This window comes from Ascaphus truei, chromosome 18 (assembly GCF_040206685.1).
Source record: "Ascaphus truei isolate aAscTru1 chromosome 18, aAscTru1.hap1, whole genome shotgun sequence".
Classification (NCBI taxonomy): domain Eukaryota; kingdom Metazoa; phylum Chordata; class Amphibia; order Anura; family Ascaphidae; genus Ascaphus; species Ascaphus truei.
In genome coordinates, this window is record NC_134500.1 from 40076136 (window position 1) to 40096629 (window position 20494).

Consider the following 20494-nt stretch of genomic DNA (forward strand, 5'->3'; position numbering starts at 1 on the left):
TCAGATTCATTTGAGTGTGCTCTAAATCTTAATGATAACGTACATTTATGCATAAAAGACCAGACAACTACATAGTTCCACTGTGTTTTGAACAACGGAGCTTCTGCGTGTGAAGCAGACGTGATAACCATTACACTATGGAACTCTTTAAAAAGTTTTCTGAAACAGCTTTTCAGTCCGCAAGAAAGCACATCAGATTCATTTGTGTGTGCTTGAAATCTAGCTTAAATTGAGCTTACGTTTTCTGTTTAATAATATATATTTCAAAAAGTACACTTGAACAAACAAGAATCTTACTCTATTTGGTAAAGAAAAAAAAGTATGAAAGGATGCTAAAGCCATAACCCATATTTCTGGATTCAAGATTTCCGTTGCCGTCACAATATCTTGTTTGAAAACGTACATTTATGCATAAAAGACAAGACAACTACATAGTTCCACTGGGTTTTGAACCTAGGATCTTCTGCGTGTGAAGCAGACATGATAACCACTACACTATGGAACTTCTAAAAATGTTTTCTGAAACAGCTTTTCTGTCCGCAAGAAAGCACATCAGATTCCTTTGTGTGTGCTCGAAATCTTGCTTAAACTGAGCTTACCTTTTCTGTTTAATAATATATATTTCAAAAAGTACACTTGAACAAACAAGAATCTTACTCAATTTGGTAAAGAAAAAATTGTCTGAAAGGATTCTAAAACCATAACCAATATTTCTGGATTCAAGATTTCCGTTGCCGTTACAATATCATGTTTTCGAAAACGTACATGTATGTATAAAAGACCAGACAACTACATAGTTCCACTGGGTTTTGAACCCAGGACCGTCTGCGTGTTAAGCAGACGTGATAACCACTACACTATGGAACTCTTAAAAATGTTTTCTGAAACAGCTTTTCTGTCCGCAAGAAAGCACATCAGATTCATTTGTGTGTGCTCGAAATCTTGCTTAAATTGAGCTTACCTTTTCTGTTTAATAATATATTTTTCATTAAGTACTCTTCAACAAACAAGAATCTTACTCTATTTTGTTAAGAAAAATTTGTATGAAAGGATTCTAAAACCATAACCAATATTTCTGGATTCAAGGTTTCCGTTGCCGTCACAATATCTTGTTTGATAACGTACATTTATGCATAAAAGACCAGACAACTACATAGTTCCACTGTGTTTTGAACAACGGACCTTCTGCGTGTGAAGCAGACGTGATAACCATTACACTATGGAACTCTTTAAAAAGTTTTCTGAAACAGCTTTCAGTCCGCAAGAAAGCACATCAGATTCATTTGTGTGTGCTTGAAATCTAGCTTAAATTGAGCTTACGTTTTCTGTTTAATAATATATATTTCAAAAAGTACACTTGAACAAACAAGAATCTTACTCTATTTGGTAAAGAAAAAAAAGTATGTAAGGATGCTAAAACCATAACCCATATTTCTGGATTCAAGATTTCCGTTGCCGTCACAATATCTTGTTTGAAAATGTACATTTATGCATAAAAGACAAGACAACTACATAGTTCCACTGGGTTTTTGAACTCAGGACCTTCTGCGTGTTAAGCAGACGTGATAACCAATACACTATGGAACTCCTAAAATTGTTTTCTGAAACAGCTTTTCTGTCCGCAAGAAAGCACTCAAATTTATTTGTGTGTGCTCGAAATCTTGCTTAAACTGAGCTTACCTTTTCTGTTTAATAATACATATTTCAAAAAGTACACTTGAACAAACAAGAATATAACTCTATTTGGTAAAGAAAAAATTGTCTGAAAGGATTCTAAAACCATAACCAATATTTCTGGATTCAAGGTTTCCGTTGCCGTCACAATATCTTGTTTGATAACGTACATTTATGCATAAAAGACCAGACAACTACATAGTTCCACTGTGTTTTGAACAACGGAGCTTCTGCGTGTGAAGCAGACGTGATAACAATTACACTATGGAACTCTTTAAAAAGTTTTCTGAAACAGCTTTTCAGTCCGCAAGAAAGCACATCAGATTCATTTGTGTGTGCTTGAAATCTAGCTTAAATTGAGCTTACGTTTTCTGTTTAATAATATATATTTCAAAAAGTACACTTGAACAAACAAGAATCTTACTCTATTTTGTAAAGAAAAAAAAGTATGAAAGGATGCAAAAACCATAACCAATATATTTCTGAATTCAAGGTTTCCGTTGCCGTCACAATATCTTGTTTCAAAACGTACATTTATGCTTAAAAGACAAAAAACTACATAGTTCCACTGGGTTTTGAACCCAGGACCTTCTGCGTGTGAAGCAGACGTGATAACCACTACACTATGGAACTCTTAAAAATGTTTTCTGAAACAGCTTTTCTGTCCGCAAGAAAGCACATCAGATTCATTTGTGTGTGCTCGAAATCTTGCTTAAATTGAGCTTACATTTTCTGTTTAATAATATATATTTCAAAAAGTACACTTGAACAAACAAGAATCTTACTCTATTTGGTAAAGAAAAAATTGTCTGAAAGGATTCTAAAACCATAACCAATATATTTCTGGATTCAAGGTTTCCGTTGCCGTCACAATATCTTGTTTCAAAACGTACATTTATGCATAAAAGACCAGACATCTAAATAGTTCCACTGTGTTTTGAACAACGGATCTTCTGCATGTGAAGCAGACGTGATAACCATTACACTATGGAACTCTTAAAATGTGTTCTGAAACAGCTTTTCAGTTCGCAAGAAAGCACATCAGATTCATTTGTGTGTGCTCGAAATCTTGCTTAAATTGATCTTACCTTTTCTGTTTAATAATATATTTTTCAAAAAGTACACTTCAACAAACAAGAATCTTACTCTATTTGGTTAAGAAAAATTTGTATGAAAGGATTCTAAAACCATAACCAATATTTCTGGATTCAAGATTTCCGTTGCCGTCACAATATCTTGTTTGATAACGTACATTTATGCATAAAAGACCAGACAACTACATAGTTCCACTGTGTTTTGAACAACGGACCTTCTGCGTGTGAAGCAGACGTGATAACCATTACACTATGGAACTCTTTAAAAAGTTTTCTGAAACAGCTTTCAGTCCGCAAGAAAGCACATCAGATTCATTTGTGTGTGCTTGAAATCTAGCTTAAATTGAGCTTACGTTTTCTGTTTAATAATATATATTTCAAAAAGTACACTTGAACAAACAAGAATCTTACTCTATTTGGTAAAGAAAAAAAAGTATGTAAGGATGCTAAAACCATAACCCATATTTCTGGATTCAAGATTTCCGTTGCCGTCACAATATCTTGTTTGAAAATGTACATTTATGCATAAAAGACAAGACAACTACATAGTTCCACTGGGTTTTTGAACTCAGGACCTTCTGCGTGTTAAGCAGACGTGATAACCAATACACTATGGAACTCCTAAAATTGTTTTCTGAAACAGCTTTTCTGTCCGCAAGAAAGCACTCAAATTTATTTGTGTGTGCTCGAAATCTTGCTTAAACTGAGCTTACCTTTTCTGTTTAATAATACATATTTCAAAAAGTACACTTGAACAAACAAGAATATAACTCTATTTGGTAAAGAAAAAATTGTCTGAAAGGATTCTAAAACCATAACCAATATTTCTGGATTCAAGGTTTCCGTTGCCGTCACAATATCTTGTTTGATAACGTACATTTATGCATAAAAGACCAGACAACTACATAGTTCCACTGTGTTTTGAACAACGGAGCTTCTGCGTGTGAAGCAGACGTGATAACAATTACACTATGGAACTCTTTAAAAAGTTTTCTGAAACAGCTTTTCAGTCCGCAAGAAAGCACATCAGATTCATTTGTGTGTGCTTGAAATCTAGCTTAAATTGAGCTTACGTTTTCTGTTTAATAATATATATTTCAAAAAGTACACTTGAACAAACAAGAATCTTACTCTATTTTGTAAAGAAAAAAAAGTATGAAAGGATGCAAAAACCATAACCAATATATTTCTGAATTCAAGGTTTCCGTTGCCGTCACAATATCTTGTTTCAAAACGTACATTTATGCTTAAAAGACAAAAAACTACATAGTTCCACTGGGTTTTGAACCCAGGACCTTCTGCGTGTGAAGCAGACGTGATAACCACTACACTATGGAACTCTTAAAAATGTTTTCTGAAACAGCTTTTCTGTCCGCAAGAAAGCACATCAGATTCATTTGTGTGTGCTCGAAATCTTGCTTAAATTGAGCTTACATTTTCTGTTTAATAATATATATTTCAAAAAGTACACTTGAACAAACAAGAATCTTACTCTATTTGGTAAAGAAAAAATTGTCTGAAAGGATTCTAAAACCATAACCAATATATTTCTGGATTCAAGGTTTCCGTTGCCGTCACAATATCTTGTTTCAAAACGTACATTTATGCATAAAAGACCAGACATCTAAATAGTTCCACTGTGTTTTGAACAACGGATCTTCTGCATGTGAAGCAGACGTGATAACCATTACACTATGGAACTCTTAAAATGTGTTCTGAAACAGCTTTTCAGTTCGCAAGAAAGCACATCAGATTCATTTGTGTGTGCTCGAAATCTTGCTTAAATTGATCTTACCTTTTCTGTTTAATAATATATTTTTCAAAAAGTACACTTCAACAAACAAGAATCTTACTCTATTTGGTTAAGAAAAATTTGTATGAAAGGATTCTAAAACCATAACCAATATTTCTGGATTCAAGATTTCCGTTGCCGTCACAATATCTTGTTTGAAAACGTATATTTATGCATAAAAGACCAGACAACTACATAGTTCCACTGGGTTTTGAACCCAGGACCTTCTGCGTGTTAAGCAGACGTGATAACCACTACACTATGGAACTCTTAATATTGTTTCCTGAAACAGCTTTTCTGTCCGCAAGAAAGCACATCAGATTCATTTGTGTGTGCTCAAAATCATGCTTAAATTGAGCTTACGTTTTCTGTTTAATAAAATATATTTAAAAAAGTAAACTTGAACAAACAAGAATCTTACTCTATTTGGTTAAGAAAAATTTGTATGAAAGGATTCTAAAACCATAACCATTATTTCGGGATTCAAGATTTCTGTTGCCGTCACAATATCTTGTTTGAAAACGTATATTTATGCATAAAAGACCAGACAACTACATAGTTCCACTGTGTTTTGAACAACGGATCTACTGCGTGTTCAGCAGATGTGATAACCAATAAACTATGGAACTCTTAAAATGTTTCCTGAAACAGCTTTTCTGTCCGCAAGAAAGCACATCAGATTCATTTGAGTGTGCTCTAAATCTTGCTTAAATTGAGCTTACGTTTTCTGTTTAATAATATATATTTAAAAAAGTACACTTGAACAAACAAGAATCTTACTCTATTTGGTAAAGAAAAAATTGTCTGAAAGGATACTAAAACCATATCCAATTTTTCTGGATTCAAGACTAACCATTGCCGTTACAATATCTTGTTTTCAAAAACGTACATTTATGCATAAAAGACCAGACAACTACATAGTTCCACTGGGTTTTGAACCCAGGACCTTCTGCGTGTTAAGCAGACGTGATAACCACTACACTATGGAACTCCTAAAAATGTTTTCTGAAACAGCTTTTCTGTCCGCAAGAAAGCACATCAGATTCATTTGTGTGTGCTCGAAAACTTGCTTAAATTGAGCTTACAATTCTGTTTAATAATATATATTTCAAAAAGTACACTTGAACAAACAAGAATCTTACTCTATTTGGTAAAGAAAAAATTGTATGAAAGGATGCTAAAACCATAACCCAAATTTCTGTATTCAAGATTTCCGTTGCCGTCACAATATCTTTTTTGAAAACGTATATTTATGCATAAAAGACCAGACAACTACATAGTTCCACTGGGTTTTGAACCCAGGACCTTCTGAGTGTTAAGCAGACGTGATAACCACTACACTATGGAACTCTTAAAATTGAGTCCTGAAACAGCTTTTCTGTCCACATGAAAGCACATCAGATTCATTTGTGTGTGCTCGAAAACTTGCTTAAATTGAGCTTACATTTCTGTTTAATAATATATATTTCAAAAAGTACACTTGAACAAACAAGAATCTTACTCTATTTGGTAAAGAAAAAATTGTATGAAAGGATGCTAAAACCATAACCCAAATTTCTGAATTCAAGATTTCCGTTGCCGTCACAATATCTTGTTTGAAAACGTATATTTATGCATAAAAGACCAGACAACTACATAGTTCCACTGGGTTTTAAACCCAGGACCTTCTGCGAGTTAAGCAGACGTGATAACCACTACACTATGGAACTCTTAAAATTGATTCATGAAACAGCTTTTCTGTCCGCATGAAAGCACATCAGATTCATTTGTGTGTGCTCGAAAACTTGCTTAAATTGAGCTTACATTTCTGTTTAATAATATATATTTCAAAAAGTACACTTGAACAAACAAGAATCTTACTCTATTTGGTAAAGAAAAAATTGTCTGAAAGGATTCTAAAACCATAACCAATATATTTCTGGATTCAAGGTTTCCGTTGCCGTCACAATATCTTGTTTCAAAACGTACATTTATGCATAAAAGACCAGACATCTAAATAGTTCCACTGTGTTTTGAACAACGGATCTTCTGCATGTGAAGCAGACGTGATAACCATTACACTATGGAACTCTTAAAATGTGTTCTGAAACAGCTTTTCAGTTCGCAAGAAAGCACATCAGATTCATTTGTGTGTGCTCGAAATCTTGCTTAAATTGATCTTACCTTTTCTGTTTAATAATATATTTTTCAAAAAGTACACTTCAACAAACAAGAATCTTACTCTATTTGGTTAAGAAAAATTTGTATGAAAGGATTCTAAAACCATAACCAATATTTCTGGATTCAAGATTTCCGTTGCCGTCACAATATCTTGTTTGAAAACGTATATTTATGCATAAAAGACCAGACAACTACATAGTTCCACTGGGTTTTGAACCCAGGATCTTCTGCGTGTTAAGCAGACGTGATAACCACTACACTATGGAACTCTTAATATTGTTTCCTGAAACAGCTTTTCTGTCCGCAAGAAAGCACATCAGATTCATTTGTGTGTGCTCAAAATCATGCTTAAATTGAGCTTACGTTTTCTGTTTAATAAAATATATTTAAAAAAGTAAACTTGAACAAACAAGAATCTTACTCTATTTGGTTAAGAAAAATTTGTATGAAAGGATTCTAAAACCATAACCAATATTTCGGGATTCAAGATTTCTGTTGCCGTCACAATATCTTGTTTCAAAACGTACATTTATGTATAAAAGATCAGACAACTACATAGTTCCACTGTGTTTTGAACAACGGATCTACTGCGTGTTCAGCAGATGTGATAACCAATAAACTATGGAACTCTTAAAATGTTTCCTGAAACAGCTTTTCTGTCCGCAAGAAAGCACATCAGATTCATTTGAGTGTGCTCTAAATCTTGCTTAAATTGAGCTTACGTTTTCTGTTTAATAATATATATTTAAAAAAGTACACTTGAACAAACAAGAATCTTACTCTATTTGGTAAAGAAAAAATTGTCTGAAAGGATACTAAAACCATATCCAATTTTTCTGGATTCAAGACTAACCATTGCCGTTACAATATCTTGTTTTCAAAAACGTACATTTATGCATAAAAGACCAGACAACTACATAGTTCCACTGGGTTTTGAACCCAGGACCTTCTGCGTGTTAAGCAGACGTGATAACCACTACACTATGGAACTCCTAAAAATGTTTTCTGAAACAGCTTTTCTGTCGGCAAGAAAGCACATCAGATTCATTTGTGTGTGCTCGAAAACTTGCTTAAATTGAGCTTACATTTCTGTTTAATAATATATATTTCAAAAAGTACACTTGAACAAACAAGAATCTTACTCTATTTGGTAAAGAAAAAATTGTATGAAAGGATGCTAAAACCATAACCCAAATTTCTGTATTCAAGATTTCCGTTGCCGTCACAATATCTTTTTTGAACCCAGGACCGTCTGCGTGTTAAGCAGACGTGATAACCACTACACTATGGAACTCTTAAAAATGTTTTCTGAAACTGCTTTTCTGTCCGCAAGAAAGCACATCAGATTCATTTGTGTGTGCTCGAAATCTTGCTTAAATTGAGCTTACCTTTTCTGTTTAATAATATATTTTTCAATAAGTACTCTTCAACAAACAAGAATATAACTCTATTTTGTTAAGAAAAATTTGTATGAAAGGATTCTAAAACCATAACCAATATTTCGGGATTCAAGATTTCCGTTGCCGTCACAATATCTTGTTTGAAAACGTATAATTATGCATAAAAGACAAGACAACTACATAGTTCCACTGTGTTTTGAACAACGGATCTACTGCATGTTCAGCAGATGTGATAACCACTAAACTATGGAACTCTTAAAATGTTTCCTGAAACAGCTTTTCTGTCCGCAAGAAAGCACATCAGATTCATTTGAGTGTGCTCTAAATCTTAATGATAACGTACATTTATGCATAAAAGACCAGACAACTACATAGTTCCACTGTGTTTTGAACAACGGAGCTTCTGCGTGTGAAGCAGACGTGATAACCATTACACTATGGAACTCTTTAAAAAGTTTTCTGAAACAGCTTTTCAGTCCGCAAGAAAGCACATCAGATTCATTTGTGTGTGCTTGAAATCTAGCTTAAATTGAGCTTACGTTTTCTGTTTAATAATATATATTTCAAAAAGTACACTTGAACAAACAAGAATCTTACTCTATTTGGTAAAGAAAAAAAAGTATGAAAGGATGCTAAAGCCATAACCCATATTTCTGGATTCAAGATTTCCGTTGCCGTCACAATATCTTGTTTGAAAACGTACATTTATGCATAAAAGACAAGACAACTACATAGTTCCACTGGGTTTTGAACCTAGGATCTTCTGCGTGTGAAGCAGACATGATAACCACTACACTATGGAACTTCTAAAAATGTTTTCTGAAACAGCTTTTCTGTCCGCAAGAAAGCACATCAGATTCCTTTGTGTGTGCTCGAAATCTTGCTTAAACTGAGCTTACCTTTTCTGTTTAATAATATATATTTCAAAAAGTACACTTGAACAAACAAGAATCTTACTCAATTTGGTAAAGAAAAAATTGTCTGAAAGGATTCTAAAACCATAACCAATATTTCTGGATTCAAGATTTCCGTTGCCGTTACAATATCATGTTTTCGAAAACGTACATGTATGTATAAAAGACCAGACAACTACATAGTTCCACTGGGTTTTGAACCCAGGACCGTCTGCGTGTTAAGCAGACGTGATAACCACTACACTATGGAACTCTTAAAAATGTTTTCTGAAACAGCTTTTCTGTCCGCAAGAAAGCACATCAGATTCATTTGTGTGTGCTCGAAATCTTGCTTAAATTGAGCTTACCTTTTCTGTTTAATAATATATTTTTCATTAAGTACTCTTCAACAAACAAGAATCTTACTCTATTTTGTTAAGAAAAATTTGTATGAAAGGATTCTAAAACCATAACCAATATTTCTGGATTCAAGGTTTCCGTTGCCGTCACAATATCTTGTTTGATAACGTACATTTATGCATAAAAGACCAGACAACTACATAGTTCCACTGTGTTTTGAACAACGGACCTTCTGCGTGTGAAGCAGACGTGATAACCATTACACTATGGAACTCTTTAAAAAGTTTTCTGAAACAGCTTTCAGTCCGCAAGAAAGCACATCAGATTCATTTGTGTGTGCTTGAAATCTAGCTTAAATTGAGCTTACGTTTTCTGTTTAATAATATATATTTCAAAAAGTACACTTGAACAAACAAGAATCTTACTCTATTTGGTAAAGAAAAAAAAGTATGTAAGGATGCTAAAACCATAACCCATATTTCTGGATTCAAGATTTCCGTTGCCGTCACAATATCTTGTTTGAAAATGTACATTTATGCATAAAAGACAAGACAACTACATAGTTCCACTGGGTTTTTGAACTCAGGACCTTCTGCGTGTTAAGCAGACGTGATAACCAATACACTATGGAACTCCTAAAATTGTTTTCTGAAACAGCTTTTCTGTCCGCAAGAAAGCACTCAAATTTATTTGTGTGTGCTCGAAATCTTGCTTAAACTGAGCTTACCTTTTCTGTTTAATAATACATATTTCAAAAAGTACACTTGAACAAACAAGAATATAACTCTATTTGGTAAAGAAAAAATTGTCTGAAAGGATTCTAAAACCATAACCAATATTTCTGGATTCAAGGTTTCCGTTGCCGTCACAATATCTTGTTTGATAACGTACATTTATGCATAAAAGACCAGACAACTACATAGTTCCACTGTGTTTTGAACAACGGAGCTTCTGCGTGTGAAGCAGACGTGATAACAATTACACTATGGAACTCTTTAAAAAGTTTTCTGAAACAGCTTTTCAGTCCGCAAGAAAGCACATCAGATTCATTTGTGTGTGCTTGAAATCTAGCTTAAATTGAGCTTACGTTTTCTGTTTAATAATATATATTTCAAAAAGTACACTTGAACAAACAAGAATCTTACTCTATTTTGTAAAGAAAAAAAAGTATGAAAGGATGCAAAAACCATAACCAATATATTTCTGAATTCAAGGTTTCCGTTGCCGTCACAATATCTTGTTTCAAAACGTACATTTATGCTTAAAAGACAAAAAACTACATAGTTCCACTGGGTTTTGAACCAAGGACCTTCTGCGTGTGAAGCAGACGTGATAACCACTACACTATGGAACTCTTAAAAATGTTTTCTGAAACAGCTTTTCTGTCCGCAAGAAAGCACATCAGATTCATTTGTGTGTGCTCGAAATCTTGCTTAAATTGAGCTTACATTTTCTGTTTAATAATATATATTTCAAAAAGTACACTTGAACAAACAAGAATCTTACTCTATTTGGTAAAGAAAAAATTGTCTGAAAGGATTCTAAAACCATAACCAATATATTTCTGGATTCAAGGTTTCCGTTGCCGTCACAATATCTTGTTTCAAAACGTACATTTATGCATAAAAGACCAGACATCTAAATAGTTCCACTGTGTTTTGAACAACGGATCTTCTGCATGTGAAGCAGACGTGATAACCATTACACTATGGAACTCTTAAAATGTGTTCTGAAACAGCTTTTCAGTTCGCAAGAAAGCACATCAGATTCATTTGTGTGTGCTCGAAATCTTGCTTAAATTGATCTTACCTTTTCTGTTTAATAATATATTTTTCAAAAAGTACACTTCAACAAACAAGAATCTTACTCTATTTGGTTAAGAAAAATTTGTATGAAAGGATTCTAAAACCATAACCAATATTTCTGGATTCAAGATTTCCGTTGCCGTCACAATATCTTGTTTGAAAACGTATATTTATGCATAAAAGACCAGACAACTACATAGTTCCACTGGGTTTTGAACCCAGGACCTTCTGCGTGTTAAGCAGACGTGATAACCACTACACTATGGAACTCTTAATATTGTTTCCTGAAACAGCTTTTCTGTCCGCAAGAAAGCACATCAGATTCATTTGTGTGTGCTCAAAATCATGCTTAAATTGAGCTTACGTTTTCTGTTTAATAAAATATATTTAAAAAAGTAAACTTGAACAAACAAGAATCTTACTCTATTTGGTTAAGAAAAATTTGTATGAAAGGATTCTAAAACCATAACCAATATTTCGGGATTCAAGATTTCTGTTGCCGTCACAATATCTTGTTTCAAAACGTACATTTATGTATAAAAGATCAGACAACTACATAGTTCCACTGTGTTTTGAACAACGGATCTACTGCGTGTTCAGCAGATGTGATAACCAATAAACTATGGAACTCTTAAAATGTTTCCTGAAACAGCTTTTCTGTCCGCAAGAAAGCACATCAGATTCATTTGAGTGTGCTCTAAATCTTGCTTAAATTGAGCTTACGTTTTCTGTTTAATAATATATATTTAAAAAAGTACACTTGAACAAACAAGAATCTTACTCTATTTGGTAAAGAAAAAATTGTCTGAAAGGATACTAAAACCATATCCAATTTTTCTGGATTCAAGACTAACCATTGCCGTTACAATATCTTGTTTTCAAAAACGTACATTTATGCATAAAAGACCAGACAACTACATAGTTCCACTGGGTTTTGAACCCAGGACCTTCTGCGTGTTAAGCAGACGTGATAACCACTACACTATGGAACTCCTAAAAATGTTTTCTGAAACAGCTTTTCTGTCCGCAAGAAAGCACATCAGATTCATTTGTGTGTGCTCGAAAACTTGCTTAAATTGAGCTTACAATTCTGTTTAATAATATATATTTCAAAAAGTACACTTGAACAAACAAGAATCTTACTCTATTTGGTAAAGAAAAAATTGTATGAAAGGATGCTAAAACCATAACCCAAATTTCTGTATTCAAGATTTCCGTTGCCGTCACAATATCTTTTTTGAAAACGTATATTTATGCATAAAAGACCAGACAACTACATAGTTCCACTGGGTTTTGAACCCAGGACCTTCTGAGTGTTAAGCAGACGTGATAACCACTACACTATGGAACTCTTAAAATTGAGTCCTGAAACAGCTTTTCTGTCCACATGAAAGCACATCAGATTCATTTGTGTGTGCTCGAAAACTTGCTTAAATTGAGCTTACATTTCTGTTTAATAATATATATTTCAAAAAGTACACTTGAACAAACAAGAATCTTACTCTATTTGGTAAAGAAAAAATTGTATGAAAGGATGCTAAAACCATAACCCAAATTTCTGAATTCAAGATTTCCGTTGCCGTCACAATATCTTGTTTGAAAACGTATATTTATGCATAAAAGACCAGACAACTACATAGTTCCACTGGGTTTTAAACCCAGGACCTTCTGCGAGTTAAGCAGACGTGATAACCACTACACTATGGAACTCTTAAAATTGATTCATGAAACAGCTTTTCTGTCCGCATGAAAGCACATCAGATTCATTTGTGTGTGCTCGAAAACTTGCTTAAATTGAGCTTACATTTCTGTTTAATAATATATATTTCAAAAAGTACACTTGAACAAACAAGAATCTTACTCTATTTGGTAAAGAAAAAATTGTCTGAAAGGATTCTAAAACCATAACCAATATATTTCTGGATTCAAGGTTTCCGTTGCCGTCACAATATCTTGTTTCAAAACGTACATTTATGCATAAAAGACCAGACATCTAAATAGTTCCACTGTGTTTTGAACAACGGATCTTCTGCATGTGAAGCAGACGTGATAACCATTACACTATGGAACTCTTAAAATGTGTTCTGAAACAGCTTTTCAGTTCGCAAGAAAGCACATCAGATTCATTTGTGTGTGCTCGAAATCTTGCTTAAATTGATCTTACCTTTTCTGTTTAATAATATATTTTTCAAAAAGTACACTTCAACAAACAAGAATCTTACTCTATTTGGTTAAGAAAAATTTGTATGAAAGGATTCTAAAACCATAACCAATATTTCTGGATTCAAGATTTCCGTTGCCGTCACAATATCTTGTTTGAAAACGTATATTTATGCATAAAAGACCAGACAACTACATAGTTCCACTGGGTTTTGAACCCAGGACCTTCTGCGTGTTAAGCAGACGTGATAACCACTACACTATGGAACTCTTAATATTGTTTCCTGAAACAGCTTTTCTGTCCGCAAGAAAGCACATCAGATTCATTTGTGTGTGCTCAAAATCATGCTTAAATTGAGCTTACGTTTTCTGTTTAATAAAATATATTTAAAAAAGTAAACTTGAACAAACAAGAATCTTACTCTATTTGGTTAAGAAAAATTTGTATGAAAGGATTCTAAAACCATAACCAATATTTCGGGATTCAAGATTTCTGTTGCCGTCACAATATCTTGTTTCAAAACGTACATTTATGTATAAAAGATCAGACAACTACATAGTTCCACTGTGTTTTGAACAACGGATCTACTGCGTGTTCAGCAGATGTGATAACCAATAAACTATGGAACTCTTAAAATGTTTCCTGAAACAGCTTTTCTGTCCGCAAGAAAGCACATCAGATTCATTTGAGTGTGCTCTAAATCTTGCTTAAATTGAGCTTACGTTTTCTGTTTAATAATATATATTTAAAAAAGTACACTTGAACAAACAAGAATCTTACTCTATTTGGTAAAGAAAAAATTGTCTGAAAGGATACTAAAACCATATCCAATTTTTCTGGATTCAAGACTAACCATTGCCGTTACAATATCTTGTTTTCAAAAACGTACATTTATGCATAAAAGACCAGACAACTACATAGTTCCACTGGGTTTTGAACCCAGGACCTTCTGCGTGTTAAGCAGACGTGATAACCACTACACTATGGAACTCCTAAAAATGTTTTCTGAAACAGCTTTTCTGTCCGCAAGAAAGCACATCAGATTCATTTGTGTGTGCTCGAAAACTTGCTTAAATTGAGCTTACATTTCTGTTTAATAATATATATTTCAAAAAGTACACTTGAACAAACAAGAATCTTACTCTATTTGGTAAAGAAAAAATTGTATGAAAGGATGCTAAAACCATAACCCAAATTTCTGTATTCAAGATTTCCGTTGCCGTCACAATATCTTTTTTGAAAACGTATATTTATGCATAAAAGACCAGACAACTACATAGTTCCACTGGGTTTTGAACCCAGGACCTTCTGAGTGTTAAGCAGACGTGATAACCACTACACTATGGAACTCTTAAAATTGAGTCCTGAAACAGCTTTTCTGTCCACATGAAAGCACATCAGATTCATTTGTGTGTGCTCGAAAACTTGCTTAAATTGAGCTTACATTTCTGTTTAATAATATATATTTCAAAAAGTACACTTGAACAAACAAGAATCTTACTCTATTTGGTAAAGAAAAAATTGTATGAAAGGATGCTAAAACCATAACCCAAATTTCTGAATTCAAGATTTCCGTTGCCGTCACAATATCTTGTTTGAAAACGTATATTTATGCATAAAAGACCAGACAACTACATAGTTCCACTGGGTTTTAAACCCAGGACCTTCTGCGAGTTAAGCAGACGTGATAACCACTACACTATGGAACTCTTAAAATTGATTCATGAAACAGCTTTTCTGTCCGCATGAAAGCACATCAGATTCATTTGTGTGTGCTCGAAAACTTGCTTAAATTGAGCTTACATTTCTGTTTAATAATATATATTTCAAAAAGTACACTTGAACAAACAAGAATCTTACTCTATTTGGTAAAGAAAAAATTGTCTGAAAGGATTCTAAAACCATAACCAATATATTTCTGGATTCAAGGTTTCCGTTGCCGTCACAATATCTTGTTTCAAAACGTACATTTATGCATAAAAGACCAGACATCTAAATTGTTCCACTGTGTTTTGAACAACGGATCTTCTGCATGTGAAGCAGACGTGATAACCATTACACTATGGAACTCTTAAAATGTGTTCTGAAACAGCTTTTCAGTTCGCAAGAAAGCACATCAGATTCATTTGTGTGTGCTCGAAATCTTGCTTAAATTGATCTTACCTTTTCTGTTTAATAATATATTTTTCAAAAAGTACACTTCAACAAACAAGAATCTTACTCTATTTGGTTAAGAAAAATTTGTATGAAAGGATTCTAAAACCATAACCAATATTTCTGGATTCAAGATTTCCGTTGCCGTCACAATATCTTGTTTGAAAACGTATATTTATGCATAAAAGACCAGACAACTACATAGTTCCACTGGGTTTTGAACCCAGGACCTTCTGCGTGTTAAGCAGACGTGATAACCACTACACTATGGAACTCTTAATGTTGTTTCCTGAAACAGCTTTTCTGTCCGCAAGAAAGCACATCAGATTCATTTGTGTGTGCTCAAAATCATGCTTAAATTGAGCTTACGTTTTCTGTTTAATAAAATATATTTAAAAAAGTAAACTTGAACAAACAAGAATCTTACTCTATTTGGTTAAGAAAAATTTGTATGAAAGGATTCTAAAACCATAACCAATATTTCGGCATTCAAGATTTCTGTTGCCGTCACAATATCTTGTTTGAAAACGTACATTTATGCATAAAAGACAAGACAACTACATACAGTAGTTCCACTGGGTTTTGAACCCAGGACCATCTGCGTGTGAAGCAGACGTGATAACCACTACATTATGGAACTCTTAAAAATGTTTTCTGAAACAGCTTTTCTGTCCGCAAGAAAGCACATCAGATTCATTTGTGTGTGCTCGAAATCTTGCTTAAATTGAGCTTACCTTTTCTGTTTATTAATATATATTTCAAAAAGTACACTTGAACAAACAAGAATCTTACTCTATTTGGTAAAGAAAAAATTGTCTGAAAGGATTCTAAAACCATAACCAATATTTCGGGATTCAAGATTTCCGTTGCCGTCACAATATCTTGTTTGAAAACGTATATTTATGCATAAAAGACAAGACAACTACATAGTTCCACTGTGTTTTGAACAACGGATCTACTGCGTGTTCAGCAGATGTGATAACCACTAAACTATGGAACTCTTAAAATGTTTCCTGAAACAGCTTTTCTGTCCGCAAGAAAGCACATCAGATTCATTTGAATGTGCTCTAAATCTTGCTTAAATTGAGCTTACGTTTTCTGTTTAATAATATATATTTAAAAAAGTACACTTGAACAAACAAGAATCTTACTCTATTTGGTAAAGAAAAAATTGTCTGAAAGGATACTAAAACCATATCCAATTTTTCTGGATTCAAGACTAACAATTGCCGTTACAATATCTTGTTTTCAAAAACATACATTTATGCATAAAAGACCAGACAACTACATAGTTCCACTGGGTTTTGAACCCAGGACCTTCTGCGTGTAAAGCATACGTGATAACCACTACACTATGGAACTCATAAAAATGTTTTCAGAAATAGCTTTTCTGTCCGCAAGAAAGCACATCAGATTCATTTGTGTGTGCTCGAAATCTTGCTTAAATTGAGCTTACCTTTTCTGTTTATTAATATATATTTCAAAAAGTACACTTGAACAAACAAGAATCTTACTCTATTTGGTAAAGAAAAAATTGTCTGAAAGGATTCTAAAACCATAACCAATATTTCTGGATTCAAGATTTCCGTTGCCGTTACAATATCTTGTTTTCGAAAACGTACATATATGTATAAAAGACCAGACAACTACGTAATTCCACTGGGTTTTGAACCCAGGACCTTCTGCGTGATAAGCAGACGTGATAACCACTACACTATGGAACTCTTAAAATTGATTCCTGAAACAGCTTTTCTGTCCGCATGAAAGCACATCAGATTCATTTGTGTGTGCTCGAAAACTTGCTTAAATTGAGCTTACATTTCTGTTTAATAATATATGTTTCAAAAAGTACACTTGAACAAACAAGAATCTTACTCTATTTGGTAAAGAAAAAATTGTATGAAAGGATGCTAAAACCATAACCCATATTTCTGAATTCAAGATTTCCGTTGCCGTCACAATATCTTGTTTGAAAACGTATATTTATGCATAAAAGACCAGACAACTACATAGTTCCACTGGGTTTTCAACCCAGTACCTTCTGCGTGTTAAGCAGACATGATAACCACTACACTATGGAACTCTTTAAAATGTTTTCTGAAACAGATTTTCAGTCCACAAGAAAGCACATCAGATTCATTTGTGTGTGCTCGAAATCTTGCTTAAATTGAGCTTACGTTTTCTGTTTAATAATATATATTTCAAAAAGTACACTTGAACAAACAAGAATCTTACTCTATTTGGTAAAGAAAAAATTGTCTGAAAGGATTCTAAAACCATAACCAATATTTCTGGATTCAAGATTTCCGTTGCCGTTACAATATCTTGTTTTCGAAAACGTACATGTATGTATAAAAGACCAGACAACTACATAGTTCCACTGGGTTTTGAACCCAGGACCTTCTGCGTGTTAAGCAGACGTGATAACCACTACACTATGGAACTCCTAAAAATGTTTTCTGAAACAGCTTTTCTGTCCGCAAGAAAGCACATCAGATTCATTTGTGTGTGCTCGAAATCTTGCTTAAATTGAGCTTACCTTTTCTGTTTAATAATATATATTTAAAAAAGTACACTTGAACAAACAAGAATCTTACTCTATTTGGTAAAGAAAAAATTGTCTGAAAGGATACTAAAACCATATCCAATTATTCTGGATTCAAGACTAACCATTGCCGTTATAATATCTTGTTTTCAAAAACGTACATTTATGCATAAAAGACCAGACAACTACATAGTTCCACTGGGTTTTGAACCCAGGACCTTCTGCGTGTAAAGCAGACGTGATAACCTCTACACTATGGAACTCATAAAAATGTTTTCAGAAATAGCTTTTCTGTCCGCAAGAAAGCACATCAGATTCATTTGTGTGTGCTCGAAATCTTGCTTAAATTGAGCTTACCTTTTCTGTTTATTAATATATATTTCAAAAAGTACACTTGAACAAACAAGAATCTTACTCTATTTGGTAAAGAAAAAATTGTCTGAAAGGATTCTAAAACCATAACCCATATTTCTGGATTCAAGATTTCCGTTGCCGTCACAATATCTTGTTTGAAAACGTATATTTATGCATAAAAGACCAGACAACTACATAGTTCCACTGGGTTTTGAACCCAGGACCTTCTGCGTGTTAAGCAGACGTGATAACCACTACACTATGGAACTCTTAAAATTGTTTCCTGAAACAGCTTTTATGTCCGCAAGAAAGCACATCAGATTCATTTGTGTGTGCTCAAAATCATGCTTAAATTGAGCTTACGTTTTCTGTTTAATAAAATATATTTCAAAAAGTACACTTGAACAAACAAGAATCTTACTCTATTTGGTTAAGAAAAATTTGTATGAAAGGATTCTAAAACCATAATCAATATTTCGGGATTCAAGATTTCCGTTGCCGTCACAATATCTTGTTTTCGAAAACGTACATGTATGTATAAAAGACCAGACAACTACATAGTTCCACTGGGTTCTGAACCCAGGACCTTCTGCGTGTTAAGCAGACGTGATAACCACTACACTATGGAATTCCTAAAAAAGTTTTCTGAAACAGCTTTTCTGTCCGCAAGAAAGCACATCAGATTCATTTGTGTGTGCTCGAAATCTTGCTTAAATTGAGCTTACCTTTTCTGTTTAATAATATATTTTTCAAAAAGTACACTTCAACAAACAAGAATCTTACTCTATTTGGTTAAGAAAAATTTGTATGAAAGGATTCTAAAACCATAAGCAATATTTCGGGATTCAAGATTTCCGTTGCCGTCACAATATCTTGTTTGAAAACGTATATTTATGCATAAAAGACAAGACAACTACATAGTTCCACTGTGTTTTGAACAACGGATCTACTGCGTGTTCAGCAGATGTGATAACCACTAAACTATGGAACTCTTAAAATGTTTCCTGAAACAGCTTTTCTGTCCGCAAGAAAGCACATCAGATTCATTTGAGTGTGCTCTAAATCTTGCTTAAATTGAGCTTACGTTTTCTGTTTAATAATATATATTTAAAAAAGTACACTTGAACAAACAAGAATCTTACTCTATTTGGTAAAGAAAAAATTGTCTGAAAGGATACTAAAACCATATCCAATTTTTCTTTATTCAAGACTAACCATTGCCGTTACAATATCTTGTTTTCAAAAACATACATTTATGCATAAAAGACCAGACAACTACATAGTTCCACTGGGTTTTGAACCCAGGACCTTCTGCGTGTAAAGCAGACGTGATAACCACTACACTATGGAACTCATAAAAATGTTTTCAGAAATAGCTTTTCTGTCCGCAAGAAAGCACATCAGATTCATTTGTGTGTGCTCGAAATCTTGCTTAAATTGAGCTTACCTTTTCTGTTTATTAATATATATTTCAAAAAGTACACTTGAACAAACAAGAATCTTACTCTATTTGGTAAAGAAAAAATTGTATGAAAGGATGCTAAAACCATAACCCATATTTCTGAATTCAAGATTTCCGTTGCCGTCACAATATCTTGTTTGAAAACGTATATTTATGCATAAAAGACCAAACAACTACATAGTTCCACTGGGTTTTCAACCCAGGACCTTCTGCGTGTTAAGCAGACATGATAACCACTACACTATGTAACTCTTTAAAATGTTTTCTGAAACAGATTTTCAGTCCACAAGAAAGCACATCAGATTCATTTGTGTGTGCTCGAAATCTTGCTTAAATTGAGCTTACGTTTTCTGTTTAATAATATATATTTCAAAAAGTACACTTGAACAAACAAGAATCTTACTCTATTTGGTTAAGAAAAATTTGTATGAAAGGATTCTAAAACCATAACCAATATTTCGGGATTCAAGATTTCTGTTGCCGTCACAATATCTTGTTTGAAAACGTACATTTATGCATAAAAGACAAGACAACTACATAGTTCCACTGTGTTTTGAACAACGGATCTACTGCGTGTTCAGCAGATGTGATAACCACTAAACTATGGAACTCTTAAAATTGTTTCCTGAAACAGCTTTTC

The 20494-nt window shown here is 33.5% G+C and overlaps 19 non-coding genes across 19 annotated transcripts; all 19 read right to left on the minus strand.

Annotated features, from left to right (window-relative positions):
- Window positions 1-794: 794 nt before the first annotated feature.
- Window positions 795-867, minus strand: TRNAV-AAC (transfer RNA valine (anticodon AAC)). Its single transcript has one exon. It is a non-coding gene; the product is annotated as a tRNA-Val (tRNA).
- Window positions 868-2234: 1367 nt separating this feature from the next.
- On the minus strand, window positions 2235-2307 carry TRNAV-CAC (transfer RNA valine (anticodon CAC)). The gene has a single exon. It is a non-coding gene; the product is annotated as a tRNA-Val (tRNA).
- A 1728-nt stretch (window positions 2308-4035) lies between these two features.
- TRNAV-CAC (transfer RNA valine (anticodon CAC)) lies at window positions 4036-4108 on the minus strand. The gene has a single exon. It is a non-coding gene; the product is annotated as a tRNA-Val (tRNA).
- A 648-nt stretch (window positions 4109-4756) lies between these two features.
- TRNAV-AAC (transfer RNA valine (anticodon AAC)) lies at window positions 4757-4829 on the minus strand. Its single transcript has one exon. It is a non-coding gene; the product is annotated as a tRNA-Val (tRNA).
- Window positions 4830-5478: 649 nt separating this feature from the next.
- TRNAV-AAC (transfer RNA valine (anticodon AAC)) lies at window positions 5479-5551 on the minus strand. The gene has a single exon. It is a non-coding gene; the product is annotated as a tRNA-Val (tRNA).
- A 1365-nt stretch (window positions 5552-6916) lies between these two features.
- On the minus strand, window positions 6917-6989 carry TRNAV-AAC (transfer RNA valine (anticodon AAC)). The gene has a single exon. It is a non-coding gene; the product is annotated as a tRNA-Val (tRNA).
- Window positions 6990-7638: 649 nt separating this feature from the next.
- TRNAV-AAC (transfer RNA valine (anticodon AAC)) lies at window positions 7639-7711 on the minus strand. Its single transcript has one exon. It is a non-coding gene; the product is annotated as a tRNA-Val (tRNA).
- Window positions 7712-9214: 1503 nt separating this feature from the next.
- TRNAV-AAC (transfer RNA valine (anticodon AAC)) lies at window positions 9215-9287 on the minus strand. Its single transcript has one exon. It is a non-coding gene; the product is annotated as a tRNA-Val (tRNA).
- Window positions 9288-11375: 2088 nt separating this feature from the next.
- Window positions 11376-11448, minus strand: TRNAV-AAC (transfer RNA valine (anticodon AAC)). The gene has a single exon. It is a non-coding gene; the product is annotated as a tRNA-Val (tRNA).
- Window positions 11449-12097: 649 nt separating this feature from the next.
- On the minus strand, window positions 12098-12170 carry TRNAV-AAC (transfer RNA valine (anticodon AAC)). The gene has a single exon. It is a non-coding gene; the product is annotated as a tRNA-Val (tRNA).
- A 1365-nt stretch (window positions 12171-13535) lies between these two features.
- On the minus strand, window positions 13536-13608 carry TRNAV-AAC (transfer RNA valine (anticodon AAC)). Its single transcript has one exon. It is a non-coding gene; the product is annotated as a tRNA-Val (tRNA).
- Window positions 13609-14257: 649 nt separating this feature from the next.
- Window positions 14258-14330, minus strand: TRNAV-AAC (transfer RNA valine (anticodon AAC)). Its single transcript has one exon. It is a non-coding gene; the product is annotated as a tRNA-Val (tRNA).
- Window positions 14331-15695: 1365 nt separating this feature from the next.
- TRNAV-AAC (transfer RNA valine (anticodon AAC)) lies at window positions 15696-15768 on the minus strand. The gene has a single exon. It is a non-coding gene; the product is annotated as a tRNA-Val (tRNA).
- Window positions 15769-16782: 1014 nt separating this feature from the next.
- On the minus strand, window positions 16783-16855 carry TRNAV-UAC (transfer RNA valine (anticodon UAC)). Its single transcript has one exon. It is a non-coding gene; the product is annotated as a tRNA-Val (tRNA).
- A 289-nt stretch (window positions 16856-17144) lies between these two features.
- TRNAD-AUC (transfer RNA aspartic acid (anticodon AUC)) lies at window positions 17145-17217 on the minus strand. The gene has a single exon. It is a non-coding gene; the product is annotated as a tRNA-Asp (tRNA).
- A 648-nt stretch (window positions 17218-17865) lies between these two features.
- Window positions 17866-17938, minus strand: TRNAV-AAC (transfer RNA valine (anticodon AAC)). The gene has a single exon. It is a non-coding gene; the product is annotated as a tRNA-Val (tRNA).
- A 290-nt stretch (window positions 17939-18228) lies between these two features.
- TRNAV-UAC (transfer RNA valine (anticodon UAC)) lies at window positions 18229-18301 on the minus strand. The gene has a single exon. It is a non-coding gene; the product is annotated as a tRNA-Val (tRNA).
- A 287-nt stretch (window positions 18302-18588) lies between these two features.
- TRNAV-AAC (transfer RNA valine (anticodon AAC)) lies at window positions 18589-18661 on the minus strand. Its single transcript has one exon. It is a non-coding gene; the product is annotated as a tRNA-Val (tRNA).
- A 1011-nt stretch (window positions 18662-19672) lies between these two features.
- TRNAV-UAC (transfer RNA valine (anticodon UAC)) lies at window positions 19673-19745 on the minus strand. Its single transcript has one exon. It is a non-coding gene; the product is annotated as a tRNA-Val (tRNA).
- Window positions 19746-20494: the final 749 nt, after the last annotated feature.